The 26,567-nt window shown below is 37.1% G+C and overlaps 1 non-coding gene and 2 pseudogenes across 1 annotated transcript; 2 read left to right on the top strand and 1 right to left on the bottom strand.

Moving 5' to 3' along the window:
- The first annotated feature begins 949 nt into the window (after positions 1–949).
- Positions 950–4,146, top strand: LOC147928863 (uncharacterized; annotated as a pseudogene).
- Positions 4,147–12,586: 8,440 nt separating this feature from the next.
- Positions 12,587–12,693, top strand: LOC147928862 (small nucleolar RNA R71). Its single transcript, XR_015581174.1, has one exon. It is a non-coding gene; the product is annotated as a small nucleolar RNA R71 (small nucleolar RNA).
- Positions 12,694–25,952: 13,259 nt separating this feature from the next.
- LOC104744083 (uncharacterized) lies at positions 25,953–26,567 on the bottom strand (annotated as a pseudogene).

Genomic DNA, 26,567 nt, shown 5'->3' with positions numbered 1-26,567 from the left:
CCAACAGACGGAATCCGTCAGTAATCTGTCAATATTTCTAACGGATTACCGACCAAATTACACCGTCAGTACCCATCGTTGGAATTCAGTTGGTAAATATATCCGTTGTTGTTGTCGCTCGTATATTATTCGATTTTCGACGGCTGTAAATTTACATCTGTTGGTAAATGTATCCGTTATTATAGCCGTTTATATTATTCCCTTTCCGACGGATTTCTGACAAGTCAAATTAATACCCGTCGGGAATTCGTCGGTAAATATATCCGTTAATGTAGCTGTTGTATAGCCGTTGAAAATTTTGAAATTACTGACGGATAACTGACGGATTACTGACGGACACGAAATTTACTTTCTCTATAAAAACCAACCACTCCTTCTCATAAGCTCACTCAATTTTTTTTAGAAAAAACAAAAAATGTCTTCTTCTTCTTATTTTTGATCGTGGATGGACGGACCGATGCTCGATCCAGAATCAAATTTATTGAATGATGAGTATGCTCGTGGTGTAGGCGAATTTATGGAGTTGGCATGTCAACAACCGGTCGTTCTTCAAACCCGTAAGTTGAAATGTCCATGTTCGATTTGCAGGAATTCTCACAATATTAGGATTGAGTTAGTATGGGTTCATCTTTATTCTAATGGTTTTATGCCGGGTTACAAAATTTGGTTTCTCCATGGTGAAAGACCAGAGTATATTAGTTCTAGCGAACCATATTTTGTTGATATCGTAGAGGAACCTAGAACATAAGTAGATTATGGTGTGGGTACTATTGAGATGGTGAATGATGCATATAGGGAAAACATGCAATCGATGGGTCAAAATGTTGATAGGTTAGAGGAACCTAATGCAGAGGCAAGCAAGTTTTTTTCTATGTTGGACGCAGCTAAGCAAACGTTATGCGGAGGTTGTAGGGAAGGTCATTCGGCTTTATCATCTGCAAGAAGATTGATGACCATAAAGACGGACTACAATTTCATTGAGGAATGTGTGGATGCGATAACAGATTTTGTAAAAGACATTTTGCCTGAAGATAATCATTTTCCAGGTACATATTACGAGATTCAGAAATTGGTCGCCGGTCTTGGTTTGCCGTATCAAATGATAGATGTATGCGAAGATAATTGCATGATCTAGTGGAGACAAGACGAAGATAGGACAAGGTGTCTATTTTGTCAAAAACCAAGATATCAGGAAACATGCAGTAGAGTTCCAGTTCCATATAAGCGAATGTGGTATTTATCGATCACAGAAAGGCTGAAGCGATTATATCAATCTGAGCGTACGGTTGGTCCAATGAGATGGCACGCAGAACACAATTCAAACGGAGAGATTACGCATCTGTCAGATTCAGAAGCATGGAGGCATTTCCAAACTGTGTATCCAGATTTTGCGTATGAGCCAAGAAACGTGTACCTAGGATTATCTACAGATGGTTTCAAACCATTTGGAAAGCATGGAAGGCAATATTCGTTGTGGCCAGTAATCGTAACACCTTATAACTTACCGCCAGCTTTGTGCATGCGTCGAGAGTTTCTTTTCCTTTCGATTTTGGTTCCCGGTCCAGATCATCCAAAGAGATCTCTTGATGTGTTTCTGCAACCGTTGATATATGAGCTGAAAATGTTATGGGATCATGGTGCTACAGCATATGACGTTTCAAACAAGCAGAATTTCCAGATGCGTGCAACACTTATGTGGACGATTAGTGACTTTCCAGCTTATGGGATGCTATCTGGATGGTCAACTCATGGAAGGTTAGCGTCTCCGTACTGTCAAGATAACACAGATGCGTTTCAGTTGAGGCACGAACGTAAAACGAGTTGGTTTGATTGTCATAGAAGATTTCTACCAGCTCGTCACCCTTACCGGCGTTCGAGCACATTGTTTAGGAAGAATAAGCAAGTGGTTGATGCACCACCTCCTGAAGTCGATGGAAATATTTTACTGGCACAGTTAAGAGATTTTGGAGCAGAGAGGACTACAAATTGTGGTGGTAATGGACATGTTGTTGTTTACGGTGCTGGCATCAATCACAATTGGTATAAACATAGCATTTTTTGGGTGTTGCCTTATTGGAAAGATCTTTTGTTGAAACGTAATCTAGATATCATGCATGTCGAGAAGAACGTCTTCGACAACCTCATGAACACTGTTCTAAATGTCCCGGGAAAGACAAAAGATAATTTGAAGTCTAGATTAGATTTGCCAGATATTTGTGATCGCGATCCGCTTCATGTATTAGAAAATGGGAGATGTCCAGTCCCGATATTTTGGTTAGACACGCGCAAGAAGGAAGCGTTCTTCAACTGGATAACCCACGATATTAAACTTCCTGACGGATACGCATCTAATTTGCGTAATTGTGTTGATATGGCTGAAGGAAAGTTTACTGGAATGAAGAGCCATGATTGTCATGTTGTGATGCAGTGACTTCTTCCATTTGCATTTGAGCATCTTTTACCAAGCAATGTCCACCAAGCAATCGCAGGTACATTTCTAAATATCGCCATTTTTTTAAGAATTATATACATATTTATTTATCTATACAGTGAAAGAATTAATTCATAGAGGTTTTATAGTATTAATCCGATCTTCTTTTTACATACAGGGGTAGGTGCATTTTTTCGGGATTTATGCTCTAGAACACTTACAGTTGACGGTATTCGTAACTTGGAAGAAAACATACCAATGATCCTATGCAATCTCGAGAAGATATTTCCCCCATCTTTTTTTGATGTTATGGAGCATCTCCCAATACACCTTCCACGAGAAGCTAAACTTGGTGGTCCTGTTCAGTACCGGTAGATGTATCTTTTTTAGCGGTATATGTTTCATCTGAAGAAGAAGGTCAAAAATTTAAGTAAAGTTGAAGGCTCTATTGTGGCACAAAGTATAAACGAAGAAGCCTCAAATTTTGCTGAATTTTACTTTCCTGCCCAAGTTCGTACAAAAAGACGACATCCTGCTTGTCATGATGATGGAGGCGAAGTGACTAGTTATTCGGTATATGTACCTAACTTGTTTACACAAGTAGGAAGACTCAGTGGGACAAGAAAGAATCGCCAACTATCGCAGCAAGAGTATACACACTTACATATGTATATTCTCACAAATTGTGAGGATATTATGGAATATGAGAGGTACATTTTAAAATTAATATGAATTAAAACTTAAATTTATAATTTAATATCTTCTAATTTTTTTTTTTTGTAATAGGATTTACATGGCGCTAATACGCTCTTACTACCAGACATATACCGAGGAGCAGCTTGATGAGCATAAGCAAAGGGATTTTGCGCCTTGGTTGAAATATTATGTAAGTGTTTTACTAGCTTGGTTTTATATAAATTTAATATTAAATATCATTAATTTTTTAAACATCTTTTTTTAGGTTAACGATGAAAGTGAAAAAGGTGAAACATTTCCATCATGGTTAGTAGAATTAGTAAACGGTCCCAACTATATTGCAACGTCTTGTCCGGGGTATTGCACGAGGGGATATGCATTTCGGATTCACGAGGAAGGAAGTAGGCGGAGAACGACCGATTCGGGTATATCATCTCATACAAGTGATGTTGTGTACTATGGTGTCCTTAGAGAGATTTTAGAAGTACGCTATCCGGGGATGTTAAACTTGAGATTTCCTTTGTGATTGGTATGATCCTTACATCGATCATGGTGTCAGAATTGACCAATTTGGTGTTACATCTGTTAACATAAGATGTAGGTTGGTGAAATATGATCCGTTCATCCTTGCGTCACAAGCAGACCAAGTAAGGATTACATTATCGGTTTATTGAATAATTATTTAAAGAATTTATTTACGTAATTAGTAACATAACTTTTTTGTAACAGGTTAGCTACATTCGCTACCCTCGCGTTTCTAATTCTCCAGATCATTGGGTAACAGTTACACAAATAACCCAAGAGGGAGAATATACGGAGTTGCCGATCATGATCCTTTGCAACCTAGCGGAGTTGGCTACATGGCCCCAGTTGAGCATTCTTTTGATGTTGACCTCGTGGTTGACTTCTCCCAATTCGCTGATGACAGAGTCGACTTAGAGTCAGAGGATGAAATTGGAGAATTTGACGGAGATGATTCAGACTCAGTTTCTTCTGATTACTCTTCTGATTCAGAATAGTTTGTTTTTAGTAAACTTATTGTATCTTTAAAGTAGATATTTAATTTTCAATTTTAGTTCCAGTTTATTCTTTTCTTTCCAAAATTTTAGTAAAAATAAATAAATATCTCTTATAGTAAAATAATTGAATATCTCTTACAAATAAATACATAAATTTTGGTACTTTTAAATATTTCTTATAAATAAATAAATAAATATATATAATAATAAAATAACTCTTATAAATAAACAATATCCGTCGGAAAATGCGTAGGTAATTAGGTACCCGTCGGAAATCCGTCGGTATTTACCGACAAATTTCCGACGGATATAAAATTTTCGTCGGGTTTGTAATTTTTTGGTCGGCTTTTTTGGTTCTGTCAGTAAACCGTCGGATATAACCGACAGATACTGACGGGTTACCGACGGACTAGTGTAAAACCTCTAATTTTGGCTCTGTAACACATTTATTTTTTAGGAAATGTATAGAGGATGATGTTTTAATGGCAAAATAATCTTCTTTTAAACAACAATCTTCAAAATCTGTGTTTGAAAAAAAAATTAAGTTGTTTGGCAAAAGTAGTTGTAATGTGGTATGACAAGATATGGTTAAAGTATTTGTTACTTATCATTCAAATTTTTTTTTCCTATAGTTTAAAAATATAGATTCTTATTTTGAAAATTATATCCATAGTTAATATAAACACATAATATATGCATATTTGTAAAGAAAAATTATGAAATTAAGGGGTTTAACCTCTAAACCGTCGGTAATAGTTTCGAGTTACTTGTGTTTTGATGGATTGAATTTTGATAATTGTGTGTTATTGATTTGATGAGTTGGTTTGTTACTATATCTTGAATTTTGTTAATTGTTTGTTTTAGAATTTTGATAATTGGATTGTTAATTGAATTTTGTGAATTGATAAATTGAATTTTGTTAATTTATTTATTTTAAATTGAACTTTGTTAATTGATGAACTGAATTTTATTAATTGAATTTTGTTAATTGAATTTTATTAATTGAATTTTGTTATTTATTGATTTTTGTTAATTGAATTATGCTTGAAGATTATTTCTAAATTTTGTTTTATTTTGTTGTTGAAGGAACTATGGTTCTTATGTTGCAAACACATCTATGAACCAAGCTAATGGAGAAGCTAGTGCTTCGCAATCACGTAATAGCGCCGTCCCGGAATCACAAGCTTTGGAAAATGTTCCAGTGGAGATGAGCATCGAAGAATTCCTTTCTCAACCTGGCCGATCACTTATCCCCCGCTTAGATCCTTATAGTGCTCCAGAGACAACATGGTTTTGTGATTCTCATAATGGCATCACAAAATCCATTTTGCATATGATGTATGGAATCCTCAAAACACCATATGCAAAGTTTTCAGTGATGCCTACGAAAGAACAAGACATTTGGTTTCGGCAATTTGCGGTAAAGTTTTCAACTTTAACAACTTAATTTTATAACATTGTTTTATATATTTTTCGCTAATGCATTTTCTTTATATTTTTTAGCAAGATTTCAATTGGAAACCAGATGTCACCAACCAAGTTCGAACAACGTTCAAGAAGGCGACCGCACTACGATATTCTAAACAGTTGAATGAGTGGAAGCAATTCTGGAAGAAAGGAAAGGTGCCAAAAAATGTGAACGAGGATCTTTTTAAAGGTTTCATTCAATATTGGGGGGAACCAGCTACAAAAACAGTATACGCCAAATCTTCTCAGAATAGAAGAAGCCTACGTGGCGGGTTGGGTATGGCTACCCACAACAATGGTCCAATAAGCGCACATACCCGACAAAAGCAACTTGTAAGTTTTAAGATTTTCTATAATTATTTTCTTTATCATTAATTAGACAATCTTTACATAATTTAAATGTTTCTGTTAGGCTGCTAGGGATGGTGTGGTACCAGACCATGTTACTTTGATGGAGCATATGCACACCAACAAAAAGACTGGCCAATTACAAGATGGTAAAGCTAAGCTGCTTGTTTAGAGTTCGAGGAAGCGGGAGGAGGAGATGCTATAATCTCTTGGTGCTTCGGAATCTACGGTTGAATTAGAAGAGAGAAACTAAACGAAATTTTTTTCGAGGTAACATTTATTTTTTAAATTTTTATTTACTTTTGTTTTGTTTTAAAATATTTATATAATTTTAAAATGCATGTGTAGGAAACTATTAAAACCAAGGGACGGGTTTTTGGACTAGGAAATCTCTCCCAAAGAAGTTTGGTTTTTCGTTCATCGGGGTTCTCATTTGCTCCCACCCAAGAGTTCCAACAAGCTATGCAAGAGAAAGATGCTCGGATTGCAGCTTTGGAAAAGGAAATGGAAGATCAAAAAGCGGAAATGGAAGAACAAAAAGCAGAGAACAAAAGAAGGGACGAGGAGTTGGAGCTAGCAGCATTCATGAGTGAGATGCGGGCAAGACATTCCGCTTCTTAGGTTTTCTTGAATCTTTGCTTTCTTTTTGGAACACTTATTTGTTTTCGGTTATTAGAATATTTTTCACTTAAAAAATATTTTCCCTCAAATTTTTAACTTTCTGAATTTAAATATATAAGCATTTCAGTTTTAATGAATATTTACATAATTAAATTTGTATAATTATGCTATATAAAAAAAATAAATAAATAAACTTCCGTCGGAAATCTGTCGGAAAAGATGGACATTTTCCGATAAGTGCCGTCGGAAATCTGTCAGAAACGACGGAGTTTTTCGAAAACATTCCGTCGGTAATTTGTCGGAAATGACGGACTTTCTCGAAATTCCATCGTTAAATCGTCGGTTTTTCCGTCGGTTCGACGGATATTTTCCGATATTGTTCGGTCGGTAATATCGTCGGAAATATATCTCCGACGGATATCTGACAAAACATTACCGACAAACCATGCTCTGACGGATTTCACCGTCGTTGGTTCGTTGCTTCTTCTTCAGTACCATCACTCCAAAACTCGAAATTGACACTGGATTCGGGTAGAGGAGACAAAATCGTGGGGATTTGAGCTTGGAATCACTCAAAACGGAGCAGTATCGGAGAAGTTATGAGGATTCTAGGGTTCTAATGTCTTGTTTGGAACGAATGGGGGAAGAAGAAGAAGACTCGAAGCTTTAATCGGGTGTTCCTCGGTTTTAACGGTGTCGACCGACACCCATTAAGTGGTATCGGTCGATTCTGCTTCATTCAGACCCGGCCCAATTGCAATTTCAGGCCCAGTTTCTCAAATCCAATTATCAAACCCATTAATCCTTCTGTCCATCTGCGATCCAATAACGGTGACGACCGACACCCAGGTGGTCGGTCGATGCTTCTTCTTGATCAGTGATATCCAAAACTTTTTCATTTTTTTTTAGTTTTTCTGAAACAAATAAAACTCAAAACCAAAAATCAATATGTTAGTAATCCTAAAAGAAAATTGAAAAATAAATAGTTCCTACCACTGGGTTGCCTCCCACTCAGCGCTCGTTTCAAGTCATTAGCTTGACTTGGCAACAGATTAGGTGAAGCGTGCTTCGTCCAAACGCACAATGTGTCAGTCTGGTATCTCGGCTTTCACCCAATAAGGTTTCACCCTTTGACCATTAACAGTGAACTTCTCTCCCTTGGAATTTAGCAACACAATGGCTCCATATGGTCTAACTTCTTGGACAGTAAAAGGACCAGACCAACGAGAACAAAGTTTACCTGGGAACAGCTTCAAACGAGAATTGTAAAGGAGTACCTGGTCATTGGGCTCAAAATGCCTGGAGATGATCTTCTTATCATGATAAGCCTTGGTTCTCTCCTTGTACAGCTTGAAATTCTCAAATGCATGAAATCACAACTCATCCAACTCATTCAACTACACTAACCTTATCTCTGAGGCTGTCTTGACATCAAAATTCATCAACTTAACTACCCAGGCTGCCTTGTGCTCTAACTCCACTGGAAGATGACATGCTTTCCCATAAAGCAGATGAAAAGGTGTGGTGCCACGTGGTGTTTATAAGCAGTTCTATATGCCCAAAGTGCATCATCAAGCTTCATAGCCCAATCCTTCCTTGTAACACCAACTGTTTTCTCAAGAATCTCCTTGATCTGCTTGTTGGAAACCTCCACTTGCCCACTAGTCTGAGGGTGATATGGAGTAGCCACTCTATGTTGAACTCCATACTTTTTCAACAGCTTGTCAAACACTTTATTAATAAAGTGTTTACCTCCATCACTTATAACAATTCGAGGCACTCCAAACCTAGGGAAGATGATGGTCTTAAACAGCTTAAGAACCACTGCAAAATCATTCTTCGGACAGGCAATCGCTTCAACCCACTTTGAGACATAATCAACAACAACCAGGATGTAGTTGTTTTTATAAGAAGATGGAAACGGTCCCATAAAGTCAATACCCCAGCAATCAAACACTTCAACTTCAAGAATGAAGTTTGTGGCATCTCATTCCGTTTACTGATTTGACCTTTCCGTTGACAAACATCGCATCGTGAGACAAACTCATGAGCGTCTTTGAACATCGTTGACTACCAAAAGTCTGCTTGGAGAACCTTGGACACTGTTTTGAATGTAGCAAAATGTCCTGCATACTCAGATCCATGACAATGAAACAAAACGTCAGGTATCTCAGTCTCTGTTAAACATCTTTGTAAACTCCATCACTACAATGTTTATACAAATAAGGTTCATCCCAATAGTATCTTCTAAGCTCTCTCATGAACCTCTTCTTGTTATAGCCAGTGAACTTCTCTGGTTCTATCTCTGCAGCAAGATAATTGGCAATATAAACGTACCAGGGTTGATCGGAGCTAGCCACAACAGCTAAATCTCCATCATACCGCCAATCTGTCTCGGGAAAACATGGGTGTCGACCGATGCCAGTGTGGTGTCGATCGACACCATCTGCATCCGAGAGAAGACACTTGTGTTCATCAGTCTGGAACCCTATATCCACAAAATAAACGTGTTCTTCTGGCAAACAGTCTTGTATTGGGACATCATCATCAATTTTCTAATCCTGGACAAGTGATCAGCAACACCATTCTCAATTCCCTTCTTATCCCTCACTTCAATGTCAAACTCTTGAAGAAGAAGAATCCATCTCAAAAGTCTAGGCTTTGCATCCTTCTTCTACATCAAATACTTTAAAGCAGCATGATCAGTATGAACAATGACTTTGGAACCAACTAGATAAGACCGGAACTTATCAAAAGCAAACACAACTGCCAACAACTCCTTCTCTATTGTTGCATAATTTCTTTGTGCATCATCAAGTGTTCTGCTTGCATAGTAAATTGCATGAAGCTTCTTGTCTCTTCTCTGTCTCAGCACTGCTCCCACTGCATAGTCACTAGCATCACACATAACCTCAAATGGTAGATCCTAATCTGGTGGCTGAACAATAGGAGCACTCACAAGCTCTTGCTTAATCCTTTTAAGGGCTATCCTGCACTCATTAGTGAATTCATACTTGACATCTTTGCACAACAAAGCAGAAAGTGATCTAGCTATCTTGCTGAAATCCTTGATGAATCTCCTATAGAACCCTGCATGCCTAAGAAAACTCCTCACTGCCTTCACATTCTCTGGCATTTGAAGACCTGTCAACACCTCTATCTTAGCGCGATCAACTTCAATACCAGCTTCTGAAACCCTGTGACCAAGCACTATACCATCTCTAACCATAAAATGGCATTTCTCCCAATTGAGCACTAAATGCTTTTCTTCACACCTTGCATAAATTGTCTAAACAGTTCTTGAATGAAGACCCATAAACTGAAAAATCATCCATGAATACCTCCATAAAGTCCTCAATCATATCAGTAAAGATAGACATCATGCACCTCTGAAATATCGCAGAAGCATTACAAAGACCGAAAGGCATTCTTCAGTAAGCAAAGGTACCATATGGGCAAGTGAAAGTGGTCTTCTCTTGATCATCAAGATGAATCGGAATTTGAAAGACCCTGGAATAGCCATCTAAAAAGCAGTAGTATGGATGATTGGCTAACCTCTCAAGCATTTGGTCAATGGAAGGCAGCGGAAAGTGATCTTTTCGGGTTGCAGCATTCAGCTTCCTGTAGTCTATGCACATCCGATGACCAGTAATTGTCCTTGTAGGGATCAGCTCATCCTTATCATTCTTCACTACTGTGACTCCGCCCTTCTTAGGAACAACATGTACTGTCAGAAATCGGATAAATGATCCCATCATTCAGCAGCTTCATGATCTGTTTCTTGACAACATCCTGCAAATTTGGATTCAGCCTCCTCTGATGCTCAATAGATGTTTTAGCTCCTTCCTCAAGATGAATCCTATGCATACACAAGTCTGGAAAATTCCCGCAATATCATCAAGAGAATAGCCAAGAGCTTTGCGAAACTTGCGCAGCTTGCTTAGCAGTAAAGTGAGCTCTGCGTTGTTTAAGGAAGCATTAACTATAACAGGATAAGAAGAATTTTCACCCAAGAATGCATACCTTAAACCAGCAGGAAGTGGCTTGAGATCAAGCTTTGGAGCTTTCTCAAAACTCCAATCAGAAAATTTTTCAGCTTGTGAAGAAGTACTAACCAATATCTCTTGTGCAACCAGCTTCTTCACTTGTTCATTAGAATCAAGCAGCTTGACATACCCAACAGCAATGTCATCTAGATGCTCAACTTCTTCAGCAGAAGCAATCAATGCTCTCTCTTGTGGATCCTCAGGATGCAGCTCCTGGAATATCTATTCAGCAAGGTTAGACAATGTGTCCACATAGAATGTCTGTCCATCAATGGTTGGCCTCTTAACCAACTTATCCATGTCGAAGCGCATTAAGACCAATCTGACCCTTCTTGACATCAATTATAGCTCCAACAAAGGCTAAGAATGATCTTCCCAGAATACGAGGGTCCTTGGGTTCCTCCTCATACTTTAATACCACAAAATCAGTGGGTATCAAGTAATTTCAAATCTTAATTGGAACATCTTCAAGACCATCATCAGGATTACGGACTGCTCGGTCAGCAAGGATGAGAGTGATCTTGGTAGGCGTGAAGTCTGTCATTCCTAAGCTGAGTGCAACTGATCTTGGCATTAAGTTGACACTAGAACCAAGATCACATAAAGATTTAGCAAATCTGTCAGTGAATATAGTACAATCAAGAACAAAACTACCTGGATCTGGAAGATTTTCTGGGATTTTGTTCTGAATTATAGCACTGACTTTAGCTGATATCATCATAACTCCCTGCTCAGCATTCAAACCCTTAGTCACCATCCTCTTGAAATATCTCCTAAGCATTGGAGAAGTCCTAACAGCATCAATCAAAGGTAGCTCAACAATAAGTTTATCCATCATGGCCTTGCATTTAGCATCATCTAGCTCTTATTTAGTCTTCCTTGGATTCTTGGGGAAAGGAACCTTGGGTTTGTAAACTCTTTCAGCAACTGGAGTGGAAGAAGTGGCATTCGGAGTTTCTATTCGTGGTTGGTGTCGATCTCAACCCAGGTGGTGTCGATCGATACCGTCTTCTGGGATTTTTTCCGAAGCTTCGAATGGTAAGGGTGTCGACCGATGCTCATGTGTGTCGGTCGATATTGGCTCAGCAGAAACATCCTCATCGTCTTCTATATCGATTAACTCCTGTAAATTATCAGTTTGATTCTTCAGGGGTATAAGATGGAGTTGTTTGCCACTTCTCAAAGTCACTGCATTGCATGAGTGCTTGGGATTTGATTCAGTTCGCCCAGGGAGAAATCCCTCTTGCCTTTTTATGGATCAAGCTGTTTGTGCAACCTGACTTTCCAGCTTCTTGACATGAATGTTCAAAGCTTCAAATTTCCCATTAAGTTCAGTGTAGACATTGTCAAGCTTCCCATTGAAAGTCACTGTCATCTGCTCCTGACCTTGCAAAAGCTGCTCAAGCATAGCTTCCATCTTACTACTTTCAGCTGTTTTTGGAGGAGGGGACTGATATGAGTTATTGCCATAAGTCCTTGTGTATCCACTGCTTTGTTGCTGCTTTTGGTAGTCAGGCTTGGGTGTGAAACCAGAACAATTGCCCTGAAAGTTACTCCGCTGGCTGTTTCCACTGTAAGGCCTATTACCTTGCTGATTACCAAACCGCTGACTTTGATTTCCATAGACATCCTCTTCTTCATGCCCTTGCTCAGGTTCTGGTTCAAAAGTTTCAACTTCAGCAACAAAGTGAACTGATTTCTTGCCAACCAAGAGATTGTGAATGGAATCTAGCTTTGCACTGACTGAAGCAAGCTGATTTGCATCAAATCCTCCATGTAGTCTCTTTCTTTCAGCATCAACTCTCTTAGTACTGTTACTAGAGGCTAGGTTCTCAATCAAGTTCTCAGCTTCATTTGGATATCTTGTCTTGAAGTTTCCATGGCTTGCAGCATCCAAAGCTAACTGATATTCCGAGTCAACTCCTCTGAAAAAGATACTCAGCAGTTGCACTCTTGAAAAGCCATGGTGTGGACAGTCTCTCTGATATGCGTTGAATCTCACCCAAGCTGCCTCGAAAGCTTCATCAGGTCTTTGTTTGAAGGAGGACAGCTTGACTCTCAGCTAATCTGACATTGCATCGTCATAAAAGTAATTGAGGAAAGCCACTTTGATTTGTTGCCAAGATGTCAAAGATCCAGCTGACAACTGTTTTAGCCATTGAGATGCTTCTCCTGCAAGTGAATATGGGAAGAGCTTGCAGTAGATGTAGTCTTCAGTCACACCATTGGCTTTGATGCTGGTCACTAGATCTTCAAAGTGCTCAATATAATCCAGAGCTTTCTCATTTGGCAGGTTAGAGAAGGGTCTTTGTCCAACTAACTGGAAGTAGGCAGACTTCAACTCAAATTCATTCCGCGGGAAAGGTTGTTAGCGTTATTGAAGTCTGCATTAGTCCTGATCAGATCCCGGTTTTGATCCTGTCTTTGAACTAGGTTGTTAGCGTGGTTGGCAGCTCCATGTACGTCTGTTGGAGGTGGGTGTCGATCGACACTATCGGCTTGCCCGTCAACGACAACAGCTTGCTCGTTGACAACAACAGCTTCAACAATCACATTGCCTTCTGCATCAAGCTTTTGGCCCTGCTCATTGCGCAAGTGGCCCTCTTGATCCCTCAAAGAACCATCCTCATCACGAATCAAAATGATTGTGTTAACCATCTTCAAGGATTTGGCTGCATTTCTGTTCTCACGCTCAAGTTTTTCCAACTCTTGGTTTGAAAGCTTCAGTGTAGGACCAGTCTTGTTGCTCCTTGGGTGAGGTCTAGGAGGCATGCACCTGAAACACCAAAGAGCAGAAAAACAAAAACGTGTAAGTAGAAAATAAAAAGAAAAATTTAGACGAACTTAAAAACTCAAATCTAATGGTAGATCAAAGAGTCCCTGGCAACGACGCCAAAATTTGATAAGCTCAAATTAATCCCTGGGACCTACTCTCTCAAACAAGAGATCACTGTAGTATTTAGGGGTCGAATCCTCAGAGACTCTAGATCAAACACAATGGATTATGGAGTTTTATTATTACGCTAAACTAAATGATTTGAATTAGTAAAAACAATACAATATATTAAATAAAAAGTTGTGAATTCAGAAAATCAAAAAGGTTAGGCCTATGGAATTTCTCAGTCAATTATGAAATATTAAATCAGTAAATTAATTAAGGTTCAAGCAATTAAAATCAGATCTAGAACTCTAAACTCTTGGTAAAATAAATCAGTTCTCACTGTAAATATTATCTAAATTTAAAACCAGAAAATCCAAAATCTCTTTATTATCAGCATTAAATTCAAGTTTAGATTTGGTCACAAAATTACTAAATCAAATCTCTTTGTAAAAAGTAATTTTGCTCATCAATGGTTTAATCAGGAATTACAATTATATTCTCATATCAATTTATTTCCCTAAGATAATAATTCTAAGTGATCAATCAAGAATTATTGTGAAGAACAACTAAAGATGAAGATCATAAAAAAATATGAACCCTAAAAATTTCAGATCTAATAAATCATAAAAACCGCATGAAAAACCCTAAACCTAACAAGCAAATTACTCAGACATGTTTAATGAAGAACAAATCATAATTCTGAATAACATGCAATAGATATCAAAGGTGAAGAGAGGGAGTTTAGAAATCTTCTCTCTACAAAAGAATTCAGATTCGTCTCTCCCAAAAGCCTCAATATCTCTCTCTCAAAAAGCTGCTTAACAAAATAACTTAAGGGTTTCTAAAACCCAAAAATAAAATTTATACATCCTAAAACACGTCCATGGGCTTATGTTGCAATTGTAGAAAACTTCGGGCAAAATTGTAAAACTTCCAATTCTTGTTCTCTCGTCGGATAAACAGGGGTGTCGATCGATGCTGCAGAGGTGTCGGTCGACACCATCACCCGGATTAATGCTCCAAAATGGTCCAAATTGCTTCACTTCGCTACATCTGTGCCAAAATCCTACAAAACCTGTTAAAACTCTAACATAACCTAGAAAACAAAAGAAAAGACTCAAAAAGCATACTTATATCATGGTTAAAAACCGTAAAAACCATGATATATTCAGGAGTTTCACATTTTAAGCAATAGGGAAAATGAATCAATCCATTTTTTCAAGTTAATTAACTTTGACTTGAAACGTTAAAAATTCTTTTTATTTTTTTCTTTAATAAACTTCTTATTGTAGTGGTCTTGATTAACATAATTTTGGGGGTTTTTTCGTTTTGCAGTTCGAGCTGGAAAATCCAAGTGAAAACTTGATATCAGTCGAGGGTAGTTATGATAAAGTAGATGGAAATGAATCAGAAGTTTTACTAATGTTTAAGTTCAAGACAAACAAACGATCCTATTTCAAGCCTATGGACTCAATACAATCTCAAGTTTCGTACTTACATGCTTCATCAAATCGGTGTCCAATTCCTACCGATCACGAACATGTTTGATCATGCTCTTTACTAATCCCGTCTCATGTACTATATCCCCCTCTTTATTAATTGGCAAGGACATTTTTGAACTTAATTTTTAAAAATGTAAATAATTAACTACATCATAATATTATTATAATTATAGGTCTAAAAAATAAATTAATAATAGTCAATAAAGATAAAAATGTTAAAACAACATTACATACGGTTTGCTGACGTGGAGGCGAAAATTTTGGCGACTAGGGTTTCAGCTTCGTCAACACGTCTGATGGTGCTGGCAGGTTCTCCGCCTCCGGCCAGAGGACTACTGGTGTCGGAAAATTCTCCACTTGCTGCTAGTCCTATGGTCTGTTCAGAGAGTTCTCAAAAAGGGGAGTTTAGGGTCTCGGGAAGTTTGGTGGGGGAAAGAGATGTAGCGATGGAGGTGGTTTCACAAAGTGTGGAGATTTCAACATATGCGGAGGATTTCATCCCTGCAGATTCAATATCAGGTCCAATGTCTGATCCAGTGGACAAAAATCATGGGTTGGAGCTGCTAAAAAACATATGTTCACAAAGCAGAAGTTTGTGGTATTAGTGGTGGAGGGACAACAGAGAGTGGTGGTGTCTAAGGAGGTTTTTACAAGGAAGGGGCGGGACGGGGGGAAGCCACTCTGGAAAATTGGGAAAAAAACCCGAAAAATATGCCATCTAATTTTTTTTGGCCGTTTAATTCCTCTAGTTAATAAATTTCCCAAAAAAATACTTGATTTAATTTCCGTTGTCTTTAAAAACCTTCATTTTATTAATAATGCTAGATCCATACTTACGATATAACGACTGTTAACTCTAATGACGAAAATGTTAACCAAGGTTAAATTATAATCCCACATGGTTAATTAAAGAGAACTAAAGACACTGTTGCCCTCTTCTTCTTCCTCCAAATCGATCGAGATATGGTGGGCGGGAAGCCACTCTGGAAAATTGGGAAAAAAACCTGAAAAATATGCCATCTAATTTTTTTTTTGCCGTTTAATTCTTCTAGTTATTAAATTTCCCAAAAAATACTTGATTTAATTTCCGTTGTCTTTAAAAACCTTCATTTTATTAATAACGCTAGATCCATACGTACGATATAACGACTGTTAACTCTAATGACGAAAATGTTAACCAAGGTTAAAATATAACCCCACGTGGTTAATTAAAGAGAACTAAAGACATTGTTACCCTCTTCTTCTTCCAAATCGATCAAGATATGGTGGTGGTGAACGGCAGCGGAAGCTTCAAGATATGGTGGTAGTGAACGGCAGCGGAAGCTTCAAGATATGGTGGTGGTGAACGGTGGCTCGAAAATGCTAGACATAAGCCTAAGCAGATTCGAGGTCAAAAGGAAGGCTTAACATTGTGTCAAGTTCTTGCACGAGACTCTAAGACGCCACATAAATATATCTCAACCGAGACAGTGTGAAGTAAGTCCTGGGGAGGGATGTCTCCAAGTTACTAATGTCGTTTTCTTTGGCTGTTTTCTCTTGGTTTTTCTTTTATTTGAGTCATTCTATTGAGTCAAAAATATTGGGAAACTATGAGCTTTTCTAGGGATCTTTTGCTTTGATCTAACACTCTTATGATTACTTTAGTACTTTTGATTTTAGAATGAAGCTTGGAATGAACATGAGGAGAATCAACACGCCCCAAAAGACCATCACCGAAGAGAGCATTAAGTTGATCTGACGTTGTCTCTAGCTTTGAAAGGACCTAACCGGATTTAACCTCTTGCCTTGAGACTTGGTATACATCAAACAAGACTCATCCCTTAAGCAATACAAGACATGCATCTCCTCAAAAAGTATATTTCCCCTCTCTCTTCCCTTCAATACTCAATAAAAAAAAAGAGAGAAAAAGAAAGAAAAGAAGAAGAAGAAGATATAGGTAATAAAGAAGTGAGCCGAGAGTTGTGCGTGAACCCATGCATTCTTCGGAATTCATGGAAACCTATCCAAAGAAAAGAGCAAAGGATCGATAAAAAAAATACAATGGTACCCTAGAAAATTAGGGAGAAATCAATCATTTGGAAGTGAGAAAATAAAGAGGAAAAGGAGCATATGAAGGAAGTCTTGGGCATTAAAAGGTTGAAGGAGTCAAAAAGTTCAGTGATCGATATTCCCTCGGCGAGACCACACATTTTCACTAATCTGATTTAGAGAGACAACAATGGGGATGCTGAAGGTTCTTTAAGGTTGTGGAGTTCAGAGTAGGGAGTGTTGATCCTAATCATGGGTAGAGTACAAAAGTAGTTCTTAATTTGATGTGATGAAGAGTGCAAAGAAGAGGTTCCCAAGAATATGTGAGTTTCCACTTTCAAACATTTTCTCTGTTCCTGAGTTTTTAGTTGTTCTTGCTTGAGGACAAGAAAAGATTTAAGTCTCGGGAATTGATATGTCCGTATTTTATAGGTTTTAACCATAGTTTTTAGGTTTGTTTTGAGCTTTTTAAGTCTTTTGTGAGTCTGTACAGGTTCTTCGCTACTTTAAAAGGAAACTGAGTGTTTTGGGGATGAAAACAAGCATCGAAAGCAAATTTGGTGAAGACTGATCAGACTAGCAAGCAGATGGAGCAAACACAGAAAAAGTATATAGGACCGACTGATCCTCATCTGGGATCGACAAGTCCCATACCGGAAGCAACTTTTCCTTTTTCTTTTTAAACCGACTTTTAGGGTTTTATTTTAGTATTTAAGCACGAGGCTCGACCTCTAGAAAGACAACTCTTATTCTACGCAGATTTTGAGTACTTGCTCTTGTAAGCTTTGAGAGAAGATCTCTAATCCTCTCTAACACTTGGAGAAGAATTCTGAGCCCTTTTTATTTCTCTTTTCAATTCAATTATGTTTTCTTTATCTTTGATTTGTTGTTCTTTTACTTCCATATCTGAGTAGTTTACTTATTGGGTTTCGGGTTTCAAAGGGGTTTATGATTCTCTAACGATGGTGTTCTAGATTTGGGGGTTGATCTATTTTGTTCTTCATCTATAGTTGTTCTTAATGCTTAAGCTAGACTGATCACTTAGATTAAGATCTTAGGTTTAATTCATCGTGGCACCAAAAGTGTTGTTGAGTTGCTAGAGAAAAACTTAGGTGAGCAAGGTGATCCTTAGCCAACGGGAGTTGAAGTTAAGGCACCTTGTGAACGGAATCAAGCTTAAAACTTTATTTCTTACTTGGTTTGCTAGATCCAAACGATGATTTAGGGTTTAGTGAATTTTTGATAACAGGATTTTCACCCAGGGTATCAATTCCCTATGCAGTTGTAGTACAAAGGGTTATCAATCCAAATGTTTGTTATGCTAGCAGATAAGATAAGATCAGAACAATGCAAGTCAAGTCAAGCCAAGGAAAATTGGGGTTTTATCTAACAATCTAGAAGAAACAAAAAAGGTAAATAAAACAAGAACCACACGACCTAAGCACTCGATGCAAGCATTCGGGTACCGGATCGAGTGGGTAATCGAATGACAGAAGAAATCAAGAATATAAAGATGAACAACTCGAAGGTATACAAGAGGCTGGTGATGGAGTACCAGCTCGGGTAATGGGTCGAGTTATATGTAAAAAGCTAAACAATCAAGATGCGAAAGCTCCTAAAGATGGGTTGATCGACTCATAAGTGCTCCTGATCAATTTGGGATATCTTACATGCCTCAAGGAAATATTCCTTAGACAATGAATCTCTAAACCTTTCTAAAACACTCTCGTGATAGAAACAATCAACCTTAGTCACTCCCCTACTCAACTCTCGTTGGAGAAACATGACTAAGCAGACATTGAAATCCGATTCATTATTGTCAATAAACTCCTTACACATCTAATCTCTTAGGCTAAGTGAGTAAATCTCTAGCATTGGGTGATTCAACCATTTTAACAACATCTCTCAATGGCAAAACACCCTAGATCTAATCTCAACTCTCAGTCTGAAAATAGCATTAAGAATACCAATCTAGAAAGGAATTTTTCTGAAATAAATATTCAAGCTAAGACATCTTAATCGATCAAGAACACATACTCGCCTATCCCACCCTTCGAAACCTTGATTTACTGCTCAGATCTCATGGTGAAAAGCGTAAAAACATAAACGAATGAAAGTTGCATTGAATAGAAAATAAGGTAAAAGTGATAGAGTACAGAATCAAAACTGAAAAGAGTAGCAAAAGAAATAAAAATCGAATCCTAACAAAGCAATAAAGTGTGCAAATCACTCTCTCTCTCTCTCTCTCTCTCTCTCTCTCTCTCAGAAGCTCTCGCTCTCTGGTTCGTGAGTGTCTGCGGCCTCCTAGGGCAAGAAATAGACAAGGGGTTTATATATGGAAACCCCTTTGACCTAGCTGATCAGTACTTCCCGAAGGTCTGCTCGAGGTTGTGTACGAGGTTCGAGTCGGGTAGATCCTTGGGTAGGGCTTTGGGTTGTTCTTCCTGCGCTCAGATCCTCTTTGATCGGGTTGATGTTCGGACTGTTCTTCTCGCGCGATCACTCCTTCGGGTACATGTTCGGATTTTACCTCATTTTCCCCCTTTTTGGGCTCCAAAGCATATGTTTTCATCCAAAATGCACAAATGCAACAATGCAGCACCCTAAATGGCCTAAATGTAAATTCCTAAGGTTAAGGACCTAAAAGTGCTAAGGTTAGGGTATATATAATGCAAAACATAGATGAAAAAGGATGTCTAAAATATGTAAATTGGAGAGTTATCAATTATATTGCATAGATAGTTAACACTGCAGAAATAGGTTAGCTTTACAAGCGTGATTTGAGTTCTAGAGTGGTGCTTAACGCATCCCCATCCGATCATCCTAGTCAAGATTATATTCCCCATAGATTCCTTACGCCCAATATTTTCTTTCTGATTTTAAAGCAACTTATTTACTTTCCGTTTTTGAATTGTTACAAAATTCACAAACTTCTTTGTTTTTTTGCTTTAGCAAGATTCAACCTTCATAGTTTCATATTGCAATACTTGGTCTTTGTGGATTCGATCCTGAAGTGTTACGATGACACCACTAGATCGTGGTTTAGTGCACATTAGGTTTTAATTGACCTTTCATATACTAAACCCGAGTAACCTTAATAGGCGAATCTCTCAGTATCAACACATTAGAATATTGCCTGCTCCTCAACCTTCTCATTTTCTTTATTTGATGTAGAGAATATTTTAGAATCTCGCAAAGTCATCAACCTTACTTGGCTCGTCATTACATATAGTCTACCTATGCCACGTCAGCTCTGGCTTCCATGTCAGCAAATCAGACATGTGATGTGATGTGATGCGATGCAGCTTCTTGATCAAAACAGTCTGTTGTTCTAGAATCTGCATCTACAACCGAAGAGTTTTTAGTCGACCTCATGATCAACTGATGCATCTGTAGAAATCTTATTTTGCATGTAAGTAATTTTTATACATTTTGTAACCGAATTCTACTTCTCTAGAGTTGTATTTAGCTCCAAACTCCCTCTTTGTTATTTTGGATTAATCTTCAACAATTCATGCCATTTTAGTGAATGATTCTTCATCACTATCCTTTATCTTTATCTTTATGCATATTTCTTTTCTCTTTCACCATGTTTAGTAGTTAGTATTTTTGTTGGATCATAGGTAATGCTAGATTAGGATGATTTAATGGTTAGATGATGATTTAGGTTGCTTATTATTAGATCATTTATTTAGGTTGATCTTAATATATACTAGTTTTGACTTAATTACTCAAAATCTATAATTTAAGCATTTCTCATTTGAAAAGTGTTCGATGAAATGTTTGAACCAAACCTTTATAAGCTTTACATACCTAACCTAGCCAACGAAAGGTTATGATTAGGATGTTTAGTGAACTAATTGGACTTGTTATTAATGCTCATTCATCATCAAATTGGAACAGAATTTGTTGATAATTAGATGATTAGTGAAATGAGTAGTACCACGTAAGTGGATTAGTCATATTTGTAAGTTCAATGTTCTAGGATGGTGCTTAATTCAACTTTTTGAATTATTGTATGACTGTTAATACATTCAATTGATATTAAACTCATGGTACAATGCTTTTCTTTATTTTACTTCCATTTTTTACCTTTTAATCAATTCTACTGTTGCAATCTTTATGTTTTATGGGATTAACATAAAAACGACGTCTTATTTCCCCCTTAGAACTATCACATTGTATCAGATTCACCTCGATTTTTAACATCGATCTATATCTCCTACAAACTTAAGTACTCCACCTATTTCTACCTAAATCCATATTTTTATTGCTATTTTCCCTTCGGAATATCATATATCATCTATGCCCCATGAATCTCGGTGTACACGGTTTGCTATTGGTTTACTATTTGATTTACTAACTAATGAACTCATTTAACCGGATTTTACCAAAATTTAACCCAATTACAAATTATTGAACCGTATAAACCGATCTGCGATCGTTGATGTATTTAAATTATTAATTGGTTCTACGCTTTTATTTACATCATATCTCAGATCTGATAGAAACATATATTATTATGTCATGACAACCTCTTCTCCACATGTAAACTATGTAAGGTTAATAGCATCTTCCTCACAAAAAAAAATAAAATAAAAAATAATATGTTTTGTATTACAACGGTTATAATAAATAACTAAGTATGTGTCTGTTCTACAATGAAATGATGTTTATTAACAAATTGATATAATATTTAATTAAAAAATATTGTAAAATTTCTATGGTGTTAAAGATAGATAACTTTTATAGTCTTGTGATTAAGGATGTTCAATCCAACTTTTTAGATTATTCGATTTTTTTTTGGATTGTTGGTTTCTAAATACAAGTATCCATAAAAAAAAAACCTAAAATTTATAGTTGGATTCTTAATATAATTATTTTATATGTCAATGTAACTAAAACGTTCTAGTTAATAAATATTATTATCCGTTTAAACATTTTATGTTTTCAACAGATGTTCAGAAATATAATTTTTATTAGTTTTAAAAATAAAAAGTTAGTTAATATTTATATATCATCATCGATTTTGAAATAAAAGGTGTATCTAACAAGTTACTATTTACTAGTTGCATACAGTAAAACTTTTTTAAATTAAAATTCGCTATAAATTAATATGATATAATTCGATAAAATAATGATATAATTCGATAAAATAATGAGTTGGGTCAGTGTAAAAAATGATATAATTCGATAAAATAATATGATAATATTTTTTTGGAAATCTATAATAGTATTTTTGCAGCAAGTTTTGCTCAAAATTTTTTTTTTGGAAACTTTTAGCATTGAATGCCATTAAATGCTTATATTCATATCCAACCAAATTTAGTTAATTCTCTCTATTATCCTTCTAACCAAACAAAATTAAAATATTTTAAATATCCATATATGTAATGTTCTACAATTAATATAGATATTTAAAAGATTTATTTCTGATAAAAATATTTTATTCTCCTATCATCTTTTTTTTTTAATTATAAAATTTTAAATATAGTGAATCATCATATAATACATAAAGTTAATAAATATGTATCTTTTTCTGCATATATTGTGATTTCAATTTTTAAAACAAACATATATTACTCAATTAATATAAAAATATGTGTTCAACATACATATATAGTAAATTATAAAAAAATAAGAATTTTATAATTTATAACTGATATCTAAACATATCTAACTCAAGCGTCGAGGTTGTCAGGCGCATGGGTTAGATGGATCATGACATGTGTGACAGGGCCATCTCTGAATGTGTTATGGAATGGGGAGAAAAAATGCCTTTTAAGCCATCGAGGGGGCTCAGGCAAGGTGATCCTTTGTCCCCGTACCACTTTGTACTCTGTCTTGAGAGACTTTGCCATCAAATTGAGTTAGCCATTGATGATAAGAAGTGGAAGCCGATTACGCTATCTCGTGGGGGTCCTCGTCTGTCCCATGTCTGCTTTGCGGACAACTTGATCTTGATTGCAGGGGCGTCAATGTCACAAGTTAGAGTAATACGACGAGTGTTGGAGAATTTATGTATTGCTTCTGGACAGAAGGTGAGTTTAGATCTTCTTCTCTCATAATGTCTCACGGGAACTGGGCAAGCTCATTAGTGATGAGAGTGGGATAAAGTCAACAACTGATTTGGGAAAATACTTGGGTAAGAGTTTCTGCCAAACTTGCAGGCTGGAAGAGTAAATGCTTGAGTTTTGCAGGGCGTCTCACCCTAACTATAGCGGTAATTACATCTATTCTGGTTCATACAATGAGTGTGATTGCTTTGCCAGCAGCTATTCTGGAAGCGTTAGATAGAGTGCAGAGGTCTTTCTTATGGGGAACCACGGGTGCAAAGCGTAAGCAACAGCTTCTTGCTTGGGACAAGGTTTGTTTGCCAAGAGTATGAATACAGCTTTGTTGGCAAAGATTGGTTGGCACCTTTTTCATGAGAAGGAGAGTTTATGGTCGCGGGCCCTGAGGAGTAAATACAAAGTGGGAGAGATCCACAATGTTGATTGGTTGAAACCAAAGTCAACATGGTCCTCGACATGGCGAAGTGTAGGTCTAGGGGTACGGGAGGTGATTCTACAGGGTCACAGTTGGGTACTTGGTAATGGGAGGGATATTCTATTTTGGAAAGACAGGTGGTTTCGAGCCTTTGATGAATTTGGTGGTGTCTCGAGTGCCTCCAGAGAGGGAAAATCAGGTTGTCAAAGACGTGTGGCGAGATGGTGTTGGTTGGGCATGGGATTTGATTGCACCGTATGTGATGGTTTTAGACAATGTAATTGGTGCCAGAGATCGTCTTTCATGGGGAGGGAACCCGGATGGGCGCTTTACAGTGGCTTATGCGTACTCCGTTCTTACTCAGGCGACCATGCCTTTACCAAATATGTAGAGATTCTGGTCCTGTGTGTGGACGTTAGCGGTCCCGGAACGTGTTCGGACCTTCCTATGGTTAGTTGGTCATCAGGTGATCATGACGAATGCTGAAAGATTCCGTCGGCATTTGGGAGATTCACCGAACTGTCAGGTCTGCAGGAGTGGAATTGAGACGATACTTCATGTTTTGAGGGATTGCGGTGCTATGGCGGGTCTTTGGCAAGGATTGGTACCTGCTGCGAAGCGTACTCGATTTTTTCAGTCTACTCTTCTTGAGTGGTTATATGAAAACATGAATGTTGTGTATCAGGTTGAGGGATGTTTATGGTCAACGGTGTTTGGTATGGCCATTTGGTGGGGCTGGAAAGTGGCGCTGTGGTAATGTCTTTGGAAGTACTGGGACGTGTCGGGATATAGTTAAATTTATAAAGGATCTTGCTAAGGAAGTTGGTGGTGCAAACAGAACTATGAGGAACATCTGATCCCCTTCGGTGCATGTAGACCGAATGATTGCTTGGACTGCTCCTTCAGATGGTTGGATGAAGATGAATACGGATGGAGCATCTCGTGGCAATCCTGGTATGGCAACGGCAGAAGGTGTGTTGCGGGACAGCTCGGGAACGTGGAGGTGTGGTTTTTCTCTTCGGATAGGGATATGTTCGGCTCCTTTGGCTGAACTGTGGGGAGCTTACTATGGACTTTCCATTGCTTGGGAGAAGCGAGTGACCCGGCTGGAGTTGGAGGTTGACTCGAAAGTGGTGGCTGATTTTCTCAAGACAGGGGTGAGTGAGACTCATCCTCTCTCTTTCCTGGTACGTTTATGACATGGCTTCATATCTAGGGACTGGTGTGTCCTCATTTGTCACACGTATAGGGAGGCAAACCGTCTTGCCGATGGTTTGGCAAACTATGCCTTCTCGCTGGAGTTAGGTTTTCATGGTTTTGATGTTGTTCCTAATTGTCTTGTATCATTATTGTCGGATGATGTACACGGCACAGCTATTGCTCGTCGTGTTTGTGTTTGAGGTTGTCGTGTTTGTGTTTGAGGTTTTATTTTAATAATTAAAGGAAGGCTTTGTCTCCCTGTTTCCTACCAAAAAAAAAAAAATTCATAACAAAAAATTTAAAACTATGAATATTTAAACATATTAAATTTTCAAAATAACACAAACGGGTCATATTATATGACAGTTTATATAACATGACTGGATTGAATTGATAATAATAAAATATAAAATATCATTAATATGATATTTCAGTACGAGTTAAATACGCATTTTACTATTTTAACAGCACCAATATAAAATATGTCGAATCAAAAATTATTGTGCGACATACCGCGGATTATATACTAAATCAATAAAATTAACAAAATAATACATTAATAAAATTAATATTAAAAGAGTACATTAACAAAAAAAATATTTAACAAAAACTTGCCCTCCGATATACCGCGGGTTATAATCTAGTCTTATGTAAAAATCTAGTCTCATCAATATCATATAATAATGATATAAACTAAATATATGTATATATATATATATATCAAAAATGTTTTAATGAAATATGACTCTATTGTTGTTTGATTTTAATTGGAGCTCATATCTAAGCTTTCACATTGCATCAAAAAATTCTGGTGTTTTCTTTTTAAATCGCATCTAAAAATTGTAGAGAGTCCTAGACGCGAGAATTGTTTCCTTACGTGTAACTGGTTCTAAAAGTACCATAATATTTTTTTCGACTTCATCATTCACCATGAAAGATAGTAGCACCAATTTGTTCTGAACTTTGAATTTCTGAACATTTATTATTTTCACTTGGATAATCTATTAAACTATTGACATTACGATAGCTACGATTATAAATTAAAAAAAATTCTATAAATGTGAATTATATCAGAAATATCTTATTTTTTAATAGAAAATTTTCAAAATTATGAAAATAAATGAATCTCTTCATAAATTATACTGCCTCTGTTTCAAAATATAAGATGTTTTAGCTAAAAGCACGCATAATAAGGAATATCTTTTTTTTAACATCTTAAAAACTTTATTGATATGAATCAGAGTATACAATATTGTCAATGAGCTTACAGATACATCCAATGAATTGTGTAACGAAGAAACGATAAAGGAAATTACGCTCCGCATTCCTAGTCAAAAACTTAATCGTATTCGTCTTTTCCGGCAATTTGGTCTGACTTTCTTGCTTGGGATTCATCTTTTTTTTACTGATGAAATACCGATAATGCATTCAAAAATCATAGGCAGCGATCCATCTGTTACATCACAAAACCTTCCACTTGGTCGAAACTCTCATGTAGAAAGAGATGTCATTGATCTTGGTTGCACTTGAAACCCATCTTTGTTGATATGGTATAAACCATCTTCTGATTCTCCTTCTATTGGCCTCCAACGCTTATTCAACATATTGCTTCCATGGTGGTTTACGTGCCGGTCGATGATTACGTATCAAATCCGAAGGGATTTGTGTTAGTCTTCAGTACACCCACAGAAGAACATACTGACGCCCGGGAACAATCGCATAACTAACATCATGTGTTAGTATGAACAAACGCACGACCAACCAGACCGGAAAACACTCGGCAAAATCACCGGACATGGAAACACAACGGTTGATTCGAATCCACCGGTGACGAAACAT

The sequence above is a fragment of the Camelina sativa genome, chromosome 14, assembly GCF_030686135.1.
Source record: "Camelina sativa cultivar CO46 ecotype springtype chromosome 14, ASM3068613v1".
NCBI lineage: Eukaryota > Viridiplantae > Streptophyta > Magnoliopsida > Brassicales > Brassicaceae > Camelina > Camelina sativa.
The sequence above is the reverse complement of the archived record's forward strand: the minus strand, read 5'-3'. Positions and strand labels throughout refer to the sequence as shown.